Source organism: Leopardus geoffroyi, chromosome A3 (assembly GCF_018350155.1).
Source record: "Leopardus geoffroyi isolate Oge1 chromosome A3, O.geoffroyi_Oge1_pat1.0, whole genome shotgun sequence".
NCBI lineage: Eukaryota > Metazoa > Chordata > Mammalia > Carnivora > Felidae > Leopardus > Leopardus geoffroyi.
This window is the reverse complement of record NC_059336.1, coordinates 110,637,639-110,650,835: the sequence shown is the minus strand read 5'-3', so window position 1 is coordinate 110,650,835 and position 13,197 is coordinate 110,637,639. Positions and strand designations below refer to the sequence as shown.

The following is a 13,197-nucleotide window of genomic DNA, read 5'->3' as shown; positions in this document are numbered from 1 at the left end:
CAGCTGTTTCGTAGCATTTGAAAAAGAAAGAGAAAATCTAATTGCCCCGTGTACAACCTTTTTAAAGGATACTTTTTGTTTCCCATTTTATCTAGCCTCCTCTCTTCTACTTTTTAGAATTTCTAATTATAGAATTTGCTTACTGAAAATGTGTGCTTTAGGCTAGAGAAGAATATTTAGAAATCCTTACCCCAAAGAAAAGCAAGTGGGAGTGGAAATTTGAAAGAGGACCGCCTAATTCAGCACTAAAACCAGTGTGAGAAGCAGTGTGTGAGGGTGTGTGTGTGTGTGTGTGCGTGAGCATGTACGTGTGTGGATGTGTGTGTGTGGCTAAAATGTGCTTTTCAAAGTGCTGAGAGGTTGATGGGAATGTTTGATTAGCTCCTCTGAGAAAAGAGGAAAGTTGCTTGGACCTCTCCTTGTTTCTTCTTTAGAATAATTTGGATGGGATTTGTGATGCAGAAAAGCTTAAAGAAAAAAGGATATCCATTCTGTGTGGTGGAAAATTTTTGAAAAAAAATTGCTTTCTTCAAACAAGGTATGTCTGATGAATTACTAAGCTATGTAGATAGTTTTCTTTCCATACCTTATTATAAAAATGTTAAAATGTATTTCTCATTAAGAAACTATAATACACACCCTGACCAAGTAATCAGTCTGGACAAATTTCAGTCTCAGGAGAATTGGGAGGGAGTGGGGGTAGTTGACATCCTTGTAAACGACTGATATTATGTATATCAACTATAAATAAATTGTGCTGAGATAAGATTAGAACAAGATTTTCACTGTATTTTTAAACCGATTTAATTATGGTTAAAAAAAAAGTTGAAAAGTAGGACATTTGTGTAGAACTTTGAAGTAGCCTTAAGTCTCTTTATTATCCTGCCTTTTTTAAACCTTGCTTCCTATACGGAATGTAACAGAATTGTAACAAGTTGCTTCCAACCATGTATGAAAAGCAGTATGAGAAATGGACACATTGATGCTAAATGAAGAGAAGTTTTTTAGTGCAGATCTATACTTCTCTCTGCTCACACAAATCTCGGTGAATGTGGCTAGATGTACAATTGTGTATCCTGTTTCCACTGGAAGCGTTTTCTTAGGCTGAATGCTTCTTTAACTGATAAGCCCAAGAAAGGGCTGGCATTGTTAAGTCTACTATTGTAGCCCAACTTCGCAGAGGGAGACAGAGTATGAAATCTCTTTTAAGCATGATTTGTGTCAAACTAGTATAAACATGAAATAAATGCCTCAAGCACAGGTTAAACAGAGAGGATAAGATCGAATAACTAGACTCAATGGTTTGCTCTGAAAAACCCAGGCATCTCTGCCATCCCCAAATTGAGAGTAGAATTCCAGATTTTCTTTGGGTGTATTGTAAAAATAAAACCAGGCATTCTTGGCCATGGTGGTTATTCAAAAAATCTGAGCGCTAAGAAAATAGCATTTTGCCATTACGTTGTGTTGCAATAAATTTGGAAGCTTTGGTGGTTAAAGTTCTGAGGTTGTTTTTCCCTCCGTCTTTTGAAAGATGAAAACGCCCTGCAGCAAAGCAAGATCAAATGCTATTTGTTTGTGTGTTTCCTCTGTTTTGTGTGTTAGTTGCAAGTGGTAGCTAAGCTTCCTCCTCCTCCTCCTCCTCCAGTAGGAAAGCTGGAAGTGCCTTTTATTTATTGAATTAAAATACCCTCTTTTGTAAAAGGGCTTTAGACAAAGAATTGCAAGACTAAAGGGCTGCATTTTTAATTGCAATGTGCTGGTTTCCCAGACTAAGCTTCATTTAAATATATCTTATACCTCACCACTGAAAGGAAACACCTAAGGAACACTGGAAACGCTTACTATCTATCTTCATAGCATTTACTGAATGAATATCGTTTAGAAGATCTAGTTATCTTTTTTGCCAGGTTACTGATTATATGAGGAATAGTTTCTTTCAGACAAAAATACACTGGGTTTAACATGGTTTATGAATAGCATCAGGAAAACAAAAATGCTTGTGCTCTCTCCTCTGTAATTCCTGTAGGACGTATCGCACGCAGAAAAGCAGAGGCGTGCAGCACAACGGTCTAAGCCAGGAGTCCTAAATTACAGTAACAGTTCTGCCACTACCTGGCTGTGTTACCTTGGGAGAGGTGTGCAACATTTCTTGACTTTTGTTTACCCATCTGAAAAACAGAAGTAGCAATGCCTGCGCACACACCCTCCCAGGGTGGTCACAAGGTCCACTGCTGATTCTCAGCTCCAAATGGGTTTTGAAATGTGCAAAGTCCCATGGAAATGTAATCTTTTTCCCCCCATATTCAAAAACAGATTACACTGGAGGGAGTCACTGGCCTCGAAAGAAATGTTACACAGCTTCCAGAATGTTACTTGTGCCCATATGCGTAACCTCTCCTTGCTTATTTGGAAGCATGAACCAGGTAGCAGCAGCTACAGCAGCAGCAGTGGGTGCAGGACAGAGCACACAGGTCCGTCAGTAGAAGGGCCTTCTAGCTGTGTAACCTTGGGGAGGTTACTCGACATCTCTGTGTCTCCATGTCCTCACGTATGAAATGAAAAGTTGGACAAGATAGTTAGTCTCTAAGTTTCCCTCCTAATGCTACGGTTCTGTGCACTGGGACCTCCCCCGTGTCAAGACATGGCCAGGCCTCTGTATATTACAAAGTGAAAAGAGGTATGGAACCTATGACATATTTAAAATATTTATGTTTACCTAAGACTTTAACACACACAAAAATGAAATGTACCGTAATTGCATATTACAGAAATGTAACACAACTGTGTATACATGTGTATGTGTATATACTATTATATATTACATAATTATATGTATGTAAACGTGTGTGTGTGTGTGTGTATATATATATATATATATATATAACATATAACAGTTTTATTATGAGGACAGTGTGGTCCAAATTGTATGCCAGACCTACTTCAGTTTTCTAGTGCATTTCTATGACTGTGTGACCTCATATGGAGATAATGTCAAATACCTAAATTTAAGGCCTTGCATGCAAGGCCAAGTTCAAGTGGCCCTCTTGTGCTGCATGGATCCTGTGGGAGTTTGTCTGGCAGGAGGATCTGCCTCTTTTTAAACGTGTTAACCTTGGCAAGTTACTTCAACTTTTTGGGCCTCGGTTTTCTCATCTGTAAAAGGCATCTATCATTAGTGTCTATTAGGATTGTGACAAAAAGCTTCCATTGGTGCTTGATATACCATCATCACCCAAATGTCAGCAAAAAATTTTTTTTAATTTCTTCTCACGTTCATTTATCTTCGAGAGACAGAGAGAGACACAGCGCAAGCCGGGGAGGGGCAGAGAGAGAGGGAGACACAGAATGCAAAGCAGGCTCCAGGCTCTGAGCTGTCAGCACAGAGCCCGACGTGGGGCTCAAACCCACGAACTGTGAGATCAAGGCCTGAGCTGCAGCCAGACACTTACCTGAGCCACCCAGATGCCCCCAAATTCTCTTTATTGCATGTGACTAGAACGAAGAAATCAGATCAACTGTGAGACACATTGATGGTGATACTCTTCAAACTTTTAGCCATTAACTCTTGTGGATGTCCTAAGTAATTAGACTTAGGAAATTATGTGATATGAGTATAATTATGAGAAATGTGTTGCCATTTCTTCATCCAGAGGATATGAGCTAATTAATCAGTCAGCAAATGATAAGCAAGAGAGGCAACTTCTGTGATGTCTGTAATTTGAGAAACCCCAAAGGCCCTCTCTCGTTGCCTAAGAATGTGTCCCTTTGGTTTGCAGAAGGGCATGGAATTCTTGGCCCTCTGAACATACATGGTGTGAGCTAGAGAGCTGCAAAGGGGGCCTGCGACATGTGACATATACGAAACGTCCTTGTACACATGGCAGTGAGCAGCTTACGTAGTTAGTGCAGAGAAGAGGGAAAGGAAGGAGCGACAGACCGGGGCGAATTTAGGTGAGGCATCAGAAATGACCGTTTGATATAGTGCTGGCTGTTAATTTTAAAATGTTCATTTATTTTGAGAGAGAGAGAGTGGAGACAGGGAGAGAGAATTCGAAGCAGGCTCCACACCGTAAGCACAGAGCCCGTCGACAGGGGTTCGATCCCACACACCATGAGATCATGACCTGATCTGAAATCAAGGGTCGGACGCTTAACCAACTGAGCCACCCGGCTGCTGCTGGTTGTTAATTTTTAATTAAGTGGCAGGAGAGCATGCCAACAGCCAGGGCCCGCACAGTAGCTTGTCAGCTCAGATCCAGCCCTAACTCCTATTACTTGCCTGCACCCCTGAGCTCACCTGCAGCTAAGCCACTCCAGTTGTGCACCTGTGCCCTGCTGGCCCAACTCCCATGACTGGCTCCACTCCTGTGCACAGCCCATGGTGAGACCCCGAGGCCACAAGAGAGCATAATGACAATCAGGGGCCAGGCACCTGCTAATGCACCAGCAGTTGGGCCTGCCCCCACTCCTGCCCCAGCCACTACAGGCGTGCCCGCAACCGGCCCCTGCCACCACACAGGCACCTGCAGCTGACCACGGCAGCCCCTGCATGCACGACGCCAGCTCCAGCCATCACCACTGCCTGCCCTCCCTGGTCTCTAGCCTCTGGACCCTGAGGCATCACTAAGGACCCAAAGAGCCCTTGCAGATACACCAAAGTTCTCACCAAGGACTACACGGTTGTCAATGTTATGGACCCCAGCAGCCTGAGCTGTCGAGACATTATACATCCTTGGACCCAGAGCCACCACAAGCCACTACACTTGGTTCCCTGTACCACTAGACCCAGGGTTGCAGTCTGCCCCATCATGCCTCGACCCACAGGTGAAGTCACCTTACCAAAGTCACCTTTCCTTACTGAAGTCAGGCCATGAAGTCCAAAAGAGGTAACTGGACACTGGACAAGGGTATAAGGATCATGAAGCAACAGGGAAACAACATCACCAAAGAAGCGCAGTGAATCTCCAAAAACTGACCCTCAAGAAATGGAGACACATGAACTACCTGACAAAGAATTCAAAATAATTGTTCTAAAGCTACAATGCAGCTAGATAATAACACCAGGAAAACAACACAAAAACAAAATAGGCTCAACAAAGACCTAGACGACATAAAACAGAACCAAAAAGAAATTCCACAATGAAGAATAAAATTTTAATTAACACACACACGCACACACACACACACACACACACACACACTTAAGTCAGTCTGTGATCATCTAGGTGAGTTCCTGTTTGCAGAACAGGAGAGGAAGGACCAAAATCCAGCAAGATTCCCAGAGCCCCACGTTCACAATGGAGCAAAGACTATTTCAGTTTTGTTTATTGCATTTTTCTACGGTTACCTCATCCGCTAAACAAACAGTCATGGATACTAGATTTAGAATTTGTTTTTAATCAGCTAGAAAACTTTCCGCTTCAACAGACTGCAAAGCTTGAAGAGATCCTTAGAGACTGCCCATGTGAAATGCTCGGGGCTGCCTGGGAAGTGTACAAAGCAGGTACCAGGTGATGCTCTGAGTTGAGACCTACAAACGCGGCACATCATGTGGCAACCTGCAAAAGGCAAACCCCCCATGCAGATGTTGTGACTCGGCTGAAATCCGCTGCCACATTCCAGTGCTAATATCCTGAGGGAGAAAGGTGAACTGAGATAGTGGATGCCAAAATCCTTTCCTCAAATCTACAAGCCATGGTCTTGGAACAAAAGAAACACTAGTTTGGTGTAGATCCAGTTTGGAGAATATTTTGGTGTTTGCGTTTTATTTTGGTGATACAGTTAAAAAAAAAAATGTTTAGGCTCACTTCTACTTCCCATTTCTCGACTAGAGGCTTTCTTCAATTCTTTTTAAAAAGCTAGGTATCATTCCTCAGCCATCTGATTGGTTCCATTGCCCTACAGTCATGTAGAAAATTTTCATGAGAATGGGGTGATGATCCTTATAAATCTGAGAGAGTAGGAAGGAACACAAGTGTAGAATCACTCCCTTTCTGGAGCCCTAGAAGAACAGAACTCAATGGGGGTCACAAACCCGTGTGGTTCCTTCACTAACAAGTCAAAAAAAATCAAGCCATGATTAATCTGAGCAGCATCTTGTTGAGAGAGATTCAGCTGGCTGCTTTTCCTCTCGTAAGTCCTCAACTAGAGTCTAAATGGACCCCATTTGAATGCAAACTGGTGCAGCCACTTTGGAAAACAGTATGGAGATTCCTCAAAACAAACTAAAAATAGAACTACCCTATGACCCAGCAATTGAACTACTAGGCATTTATCCATGGGATACAGGTGTGCTGTTTTGAAGGGACACATGCACCCCCATGTTTATAGCAGCACTATCAACAATAACCAAAGTACGGAAAGAGCCCAAATATCCATCGACGGATGAATGGATAAAGAAGATGTGGTATATATATACAATGGAGTATTACTCGGCAATCAAAAAGAGTGAAATCTTGCCATTCACAGCTACGTGGATGGAACTAGAGGGTATGATGCTAAGTGAAATTAGTCAGAGAAAGACAAAAATCACATGACTTCACTCATATGAGGACTTTAAGAGACAAAACAGATGAACATAAGGGAAGGGAAGCAAAAATAATATAAAAACAGGGAGGGGGACAAAACCTAAGAGACTCTTAAATATGGAGAACAGAGGGTTGCTGGAGCAGTTGTGGGAGAGGGGATGGGCTAAATGGGTAAGGGGAATTAAGGAATCTACTCCTGAATCATTGTTGCACTATATGCTAACTTAGATGTAAAATAAATAAATAAATAAATAAATGGGCCCCATTTGCAAGAGGATGGAGATAAAACAATGAGAATAATGACGATAATCACGATTGACCACCACTGAACAAAAATAATATTTGCCGACACCTACACAGCTATTCTTATGTGCCCAGACACTGTTCTAAGCCCTCCTCCTATATTCACTCATTTAATCCTAACAACAACCATATGTGGTAGGTTGTTACTATTCCTATTCTGCAGATGAGAAAACTGAGGCACTGAGAAGTAAATTGTCCGAGGTCACACGGCTAGTAAGTGATAGACCTCAACCTCAAACCCACGCGGTCTATTTCCAAAGCTCACATTCTTAATCCGCCAGGCAGCAAGTACACAGGGCCCTGGTTTCCCTGTCACTGCACCAAATTAATCTTTGCCATCCCTGAAAACATCATTTTCAAGCCAACTAAATTTCAGAGAAATTGCAGAGAAAATTCCTTCCTGCAAGTGTAGACACAGGGGTAATAATGATGGAGGGGAGCAGATGTAAGGATCTCACCGGAGAAGCTCTGTCAGGAAGGGAGGTTTTTATTTCTGTCATTCTTAGATGAGCTCCTGATTTAAGAACACTTGTCAGGTGTGCTGGGAAGACCTGATTCTCAGGGGGAAGGCCAAGGAGCAGACCTCATTATCAAGCCCTGTGAGTAGCCAGTCCCCAAAAGGAGTCCTTTATCTTCGCTCGAGGGCTAAGTTAGCTGTGAGTCAGAGAAAGAAACCTATTTCCTAATGACTCAGGCCACTTCAGAAAAATCACTTTCCCTGATAAGGGTCTCTACACGGACAAGACTCTAGTAAAAATTTCTCACATTCTTTCCTTCAGTGAGAGAAAGGCTAAAGTTTTGTGTGGACATGTGGTAAAAATTCATAAAAACCACCCTTCGGGCTATAGTGAGAAGGGACTCATTCTGCATTCTTTCTTCTCAGATTTAAAGAGAGAGAGAGAGAGAGAGAGAGAGAGACTATTCCTTCAGGGGAACCCAATGTATCGTTTCCAAGAGATCAGGTCACTGGCATTTCAATGCTAAGTGAATTCCCTCCTCCGGGTTCCTTTGCGTCCCAGACAGAGAAAACAGGCTTTGGAAGTAAAGGTGTGAGTCAGCTTGCCCAGACTAGCTTTGCTTGTATAATAGAGTGAATGAATCTACAGTCCGAAAGGTAAAAGGAATTTGGGGAAGCAGAGATAACACTGAACAACAGAAACAACAAATATGTATTGGGCCACAATCATGTGCTATCCATAATTCTATGCATTTGGGAAGAAGAGTGAAGGAAATAGTCTCTGTTCTCCTAGAGCTTGCTCTGGGGAGCACACAATAAACAGATCCACATGAGAGGTCTGGTGGTATTATGGGCTGTGGAAAACCTAAGAATGTATAATAAGGGGACTGGACAGAGCAGTGAGATGTGGATGACGATTTGCATTGCATGGTTAGATAAAATGTCTGATAAAGGGACATTTAAACAGAGAGAGAGGTGAAGAAAACCAGGGAGCAATCTATGTGGACACTTGGAGGAAGAACATTCCAGGCAGAGAAAAGAGCAAATGCAAAGGCCCTGAGGTAGCACCATGCCTGCAAGGACCACACGGTCTGGAGCCGAAGAGTGAGGGGGAAAAGTAATGTCGTGGCATTTGGACAAGCAGAATGGAGGGCACTATCCTAATGCTTCTCAAGCTCCCCTAGGTGCACCCCCCCACCCCACCCCTCCGCTGATTCACATACTCTGCCGCAGTTCTTGCCTCTGCCCTGGATGAAATCAGAGTAGGTCCCTTAATATCTCAGGCCACATGCAGAATTTTTAAAAAGATCTTACCCACGCTACACCTCCAGACAATCAGTTTAGTCATTAATATGGATGTAATATAATGCTTAAGTTTAAAGTTTCACCCCCACCACAGGCCTAACTGCTGCAACGGAGAAGGAGGCCTGACCAGATTCTCTCTTTCTCTGCCTTGTACCTCTACCCACCTTCCACTTAGCTGCCAATGACAGTACCTTCAGATCCAGAGTTGAAGTGGGTACAGAGAGGAAAGGTAAGAGGACAGAAGGGCCTTACAGCGGATTCTGTTGTAAGTTGGCATCCGGGTTCCTTGGGTTTGGCAGGCATGTGCAGGTGTTTCTTGTTTGCATGGGGCACTTCTGTGGGTTCTTGGGAGATGCTACCAGTTTGTTGGGAACGCCTCAGCCGTGGTTCCCCAGATGCCACTGCATACGGATCTGCTCTGGCCAGGGGCAGGCGGGGGAGGGGGGCTGTGTTACAGCTCCTTGCTCTGCCTCTGAAAAACCGGCAGTCTATCTCCTATGATTTCCACTGTGGCCTCCTCAGCCCTCCGCGCACCTGGCTTGGGCAGGACCTGAAGTGACCCCAGGCTGACTCTTGCACAGGGTCTGCTTTGCCACAAGCTATTCTCTCTCCAGTAGATGTAGATGTCTCGATCATGAGCCAGACACCCGTCCACTGCACCCCCAAGACCAGTCGGTCATTTTAAATGGGGCTACAGGACATCCAAGATGGACTTCCAAAGGAGGTGACCAAGAGCCGGGATGTGTGGCCGACTGCCTCCCTCCAGACTACTACCAGAGTTATAGGAGCTGAGTGGGAAGCTGGAGACCAGAGAGCAGGAACGGCTATAGGAAAAGTTATTGGCATTTCCTCCCCTCCTCCCCCTCTCCAGATGCAGGAGGGGAGCAGGGCGTGTCCCCACCCCCATCACTTCAGACAGCAGGAAGAGGACCGTCAGGGAGACCACTTTGGAACATGCAATGAGTTCTCATGTAGTCTCCAGTCTCCGCTGAAGCTAAGACAAAGGGTCATCCGATTTTAACATCTCATTACACAGTCAATTACAATACACTCAAATGTTTATTTAGATGGGTGTGTTATGCCTGGTTAAACTTAAAAATATGCCTGGTGCATCACTTTACCCTAAATAGCGTTTGTGAGAGAGAGAAAGCTCTGTGTGAGTTCAGGCCCAGATAGGACTCAAAAAAAAAAAAAAAAAAAAAAATCCCTTGACCTCACAACCAAGACAATTATATTACACAACGTATGCATTTTACAGTGTGCATCTTAACTACTGTCAACAGAATATTTCAAAAAACCTGGGACATACGTGTCAAGGTGAAGAGGAACGTGAAACCCTCCTGCAGGGGTAGAATGAGGCAGTAAGCGGGGATAAAGTGAGGCCTGGGGCGGAATTCTGGTGCTGCCACACATTCATTCCAACCTTGGACAGCTCCCTAAATTCTCTAAACCTCAATTTCCTACTCTAAAGAGTGGGCATAGTAGGACTTACCTCGTAGGACCGCCACGATAATTAAAGAAGATAGTATGTGTGCGGTGTGGAGATTCGGTAGGGATTCAACAAATGAAGTTGTTATGACCCCAGTGGGCTCTCAGGTTCGAAAACGTCCCATGAAGAACAACAAAGAAATGAATCCCATCTCAGGTAACAGGGCACTAGACAGCTGGGCCAAAATTGTCGGGATGGACACGAAGGACGGTTGGAAGGCTCCATCAGAGCTGAGAATGGTCTGGAGAGGGCCCCTGGAGCGGGACGCCACATGGCTTTGGAGACCTGGGTCTCCTGCTTCAGAATGCCTCCTTCTGCTGGTTCCGACGATGTCTGGGACTTAAGCCTCCATCACCTCAAATGCCCAGCCGCAGTGACTGCCCTCCTCCACGACCTGCCCTCCCCCCACCTCGAGGAGCCTCTGGTTGCTGGGATTCAAGAATGCGCTTTAACCCACAGCCCCGTGCTTGCCTCTCTGCAGCATGGCAAGACCCAGGACCCTGTTCATCTGAGAGGAACCCATGCGTTACCAGGAGGCCAACGGGAAGATGCTATGGATCTTACAGAATCACCCTCATCTTCCTTCCTACCCCAGCTGGGAGGCTAGGCAAGACCTGAAAACGTTTTTCTGTGCCTCAGAATTGAAGGCAGACCAAAAAGCACAGAGTGTTCAGGCCAGTCGAGGCTCCGGGGATCACAGCTGGACGGATCCAAGCACACAGCTCCACATTCACAGTGGACAGCCCTTGGCAACCACAAACCTCAGAGCCCAAAGGAGAAAACCCACTGGGAGGAGGCAGCGCTAATCCACAGTGTCAAACACATTAAGTAAAGAAGCTTCTGATGAGAGAAGCTCATCTTCCAAAGCTCCATGAGAATCTTTTAACCGCACACAGTTGCCAGAGTAACTGAAAGGAGCGGTCATGGTCCACCTCGCCTTTTACTGAGGTCCTCAGCCCTTCCCCCAGATTTACTGCCCTTCCATTACGGAAGATAAATAACTCTTGGAAGGAGTTCTTTAGAGCTCATTTGGGGGCATGCCTGCAAACTAGTATTTTTTTCCTACTGGCAATAGAAGATCTAAACTACCACTTTAGAAACGTAATTACTGTTTGCAACCTTACTAGAAATCACTATTGGTCGAAGCCTTTGTGGATGTGGTAAGCATTACCATATGTCAGGTTCTTAACGAGGTACAAAATGATGGTCCGAAACACGCACACCAAAAAAGGCTTTCCCTTTTTGCTTTTCTGACACACAGAAACATGCCACATGGATCAATGAGCCTAATGGCAGAGGCCTATCTCCATCATCGAACACAGGAATGACCTCTCTAGTCCCCCACTGCCCACCAGTAAATCCCTCTGCTTCGGGATTTGACCTGACTGTACGTGGTGATCAAAAGCGGTCCTGGGAAAAGTGAGCCTAAGTTGTCTACACCTTGGTTATAAAAAATATTTACCTATAATATTTATGGAAAATTCCTAGACTGGAACATCAGTAAACATAACCCTCTTATAAACACACTGGGGGAAAAAAAATCTCAGAAATCACAGTTACTCTACCCTGGCACTACTGGTATGTCAGGCTGGATAATTCACAGTTGTGAGGCTGTCCCATGTGCTATAGGGCATTCAGCAGCATCCCTCGCCCCCACCCTTCTACCCACTAGAAGCAGAGGCCCCACCCCAAGCTGTGACAACCAAAAATGTCTTCAAACACTACCATACCTTTTTGGGGAGGGGGCAAAATCCTCTTGGTTGTGAACCATGGTCTTTTTTTTTTTTTTAATATTTATTTATTTTTGAAGGAGAGAGAGAGACAGAACATGACCAGGGGAGGGATAGAGAGAGAGAGAGGGGGAGACACAGATCCGAAGCAGGCTCCAGGCTCCAAGCTGTCAGCACAGAGCCCGACGTGGGGCTCGAGCTCATGAGCCTTGAGATCATGACCTGAGCCAACGCTTAACTGACTGAGCTACCCAGTTGCCCCATGAACCATGGTCTTAAACATATCAGAAACTCCACGGTGACATTCTCACAGCATCAGCTCAAGGTCACCCACTCCCAGAGCACCCCAGGTGTGCAGGCTGTGTTCTTCCTCCTCAGGTGCTGCCACAGCTTGTGAGATTCTTTGTCACACTTGTTCCCAGAGCCTCCCTCCAGACCGGGATATAGCCTCTCAAACCCCTGCTTGAGGCTACCACAAGACTGGCACCAGGGCCCTTTTCATCTTAAGTGTTTTCATTTTTTACTACTAATCATGTCAGGGAAAGAGATAACTAAAATGAGATGAAAAGGGTTTGGGGGCGCCTAGGTGGCTCAGCTGGCTAAGCATCCAACTCCAGATTTCGGCTCAGGTCATGATTTCACAGTTTGGGAGATGGAGCCCCGCATCCGGCTCTGTGCTGACAGCGTAGAGCCTGCCTAGGGTCTCTCTCTCTCTCTCTCTCTCTCTCTCTCTCTCTCTCTGTGCCCCTCCCCACCTCTCTCTCTCCCTCTCTCAAAGTAAATAAACAAACTAAAGAAGGGGAGGTTCGAATCAAAGCTTCAAGAAATAGAAACCGACTCCAACTGGCTGGAGTAAAAGGGCCCAGAAACATCTATGTCACGAGCAGGAGACCCAGTCCAGCTGGACCTCCATCACACTGGAAATGGGACCTGGAAAGTGGCCAGAAACCAAGGTGTCTTCTCCCCCTGCTTCTCTCGGGGCCATAGGCTTTCTCTTCTCCTCTCTTTGGCCTTCATCTCTACATCTTATTCAGGGTCCCAACTCCAAATCCCAAGGGGGATCTTGATTGGCATAGGTTATCTTTTCCTGCCAGACGAGCTGCGTCACTTAATTTTAGCATGTATTATTTCTGTGTCTGACTGTAACATCTGAGACATTCATTTCAGGGGTCTTTTGAGATTAAAGCCCTAGATGTAACCAGGCATTTAAATGTGCAAAGAACTATACAAATGAGTGGAGTTTTTATTTTATAATAATATATAATAAATCATGGGATTTATTTACAGTTAGCAGTTACGTGAGAGGTTTGATACAGTCAAAAGAGCATGGGACTAAAATAGAGACCTGGCCTTAGACAAGTCACTTCACTGCTCTGAATTATAGGG

General features: G+C 44.8%; 1 protein-coding gene across 1 annotated transcript in view; it reads left to right on the top strand.

Moving 5' to 3' along the window:
* The first annotated feature begins 259 nt into the window (after positions 1-259).
* VIT (vitrin) overlaps positions 260-13,197 on the top strand; it is a 106,275-nt gene continuing 93,337 nt past the window's right edge. Inside the window, exon 1 of the mRNA XM_045447158.1 lies at positions 260-538. The gene's annotated coding sequence lies outside the window, so the exon portion shown is untranslated. The remainder of the gene's footprint in view (positions 539-13,197) is intronic.